The following is a 1,708-nucleotide window of genomic DNA, read 5'->3' on the forward strand; positions in this document are numbered from 1 at the left end:
AAAAGTACTCAAAGCTGTGCGCAGAAACTGTGCACCTTTGCACTTTTTCTTCAGGTTGCCTACTTCTGTTCACTCTTACATCTTAATGCCAACAAACGTAAAATACAAAATGTAAAACAAATGAAAAACACAGACGGAGGAGAGGACTTGCAAATGGGGGGGAAGGGTTATGGAGGGGGGTTAAGGGAGGGGGAGTAAAGAGGAGGATGGGCAGGGTGGGGAGAAAGAAGGGGGGAAGAGAACGGGTGGGGAGGGGAAGGATGAGGGAGAAGGAAGGATGAAGTCGAGCCGGTCTGTAAGTGACGATTCTCCCAATTGAAGGTTCCATTAATATTGTTGTGTAATTGAATATTTAGATAATAATCTTGGGTTTAATTGCCCCTATCATCACAAATGTAAACGCCATTGCTTCACGCACGGGCGTGATGGTGTGGAGCGTACGTTACGAGGCGTTTCAGGGAGTGCGGGATTCGAACCAACAACTAAGCGAATGCGAGAACACCACGCTTTCGATGACTCCACCAGGGGTTTGAATATAAGCAGAGAAATCCAACTCTATAAATAGGGCAATTCAATTCCATTAGTGATTTCAAGGTTGGATGGTTTTACCCTAAGACTGTTCTTCAGCTGAAGATTGATGTCGACCCAAAAAATGAATAAATAAATAAATAAATAAATAAATAAAATTTATAAATACAAAAATGCATAAACGAATCATACATAAATAGATTAATGAATAAGTAAATCAACAAATATATAAGTAATTAAGGAAACAAATATATAAATGAATAAGTATATAATTAAGTAAATTCATAGACAAATACACAAATAGATAAACGAATATATGAATAAATAATTAGGTTGATAAATAAACAAATAAATACATAAATGAATAAGTATAAACAAATATATAAGTTGATAAATAGATAGATAAATTAATAAACAAATCAATGCATAAACGGATAAGTGTATGAATCAATCAATTTAATAATAAAACACATAGATAGGTTAATAAATTGATAAGTAGGTAAATATATCAATAAATAAGTAAATTAATTAATTGATAAATAGATCAATAAATAAATAAGGAAATTAATTAATTAATTAATCAATAGATAGATAAATAAATAGATTAATCAATTAATTGATTAGTAGATAAATGAATAAATAAGTAAATAAATAAAAAATAAATAGATAAGTAAATAGATAAATAAATAAATAAATACATAAATAAATAAATAGATAAGTGTAGTCAAGACGTCACCGTGTTGGAGGAATTATTATTGTACATTTTCAGCTCCCATGAATATACGATTGGACGAAGGGATGTTCCTCCCACAAAACCCAAAATTTCTTGAAGAGACCGAAATTAATTTCCCTCCGAGGTCGAGAGGACCACGAAGAATTTTGAGAAACGATGAGAAGCGAAAAAGGACCTTGTGGACTTGTGGTATAAGTTTCATACTTGCAAAAAACAAATATCTCGGTTACCCCATCAACGAGGTAATGGTAGCATGTTTATCTCCGACACCAGAAAGCTCTAGTTACTCAGTTTGTAATTGGTAATCGAAGGTAATCGGAATTATCTTCAGTTCAGTTACCTTCTGTTCTTGTTCACACCAAAAGATTTTGTTCAATAAAGAGTTCTTTCCCTAAGTAGGACAAGTGTTCTTGTGTTTTGTTATGAGTTTATTTTTGGAACATAACT

The sequence above is a fragment of the Oratosquilla oratoria genome, chromosome 44 (genome assembly GCF_046742065.1).
Source record: "Oratosquilla oratoria isolate Oo_2021 chromosome 44, ASM4674206v1, whole genome shotgun sequence".
NCBI lineage: Eukaryota > Metazoa > Arthropoda > Malacostraca > Stomatopoda > Squillidae > Oratosquilla > Oratosquilla oratoria.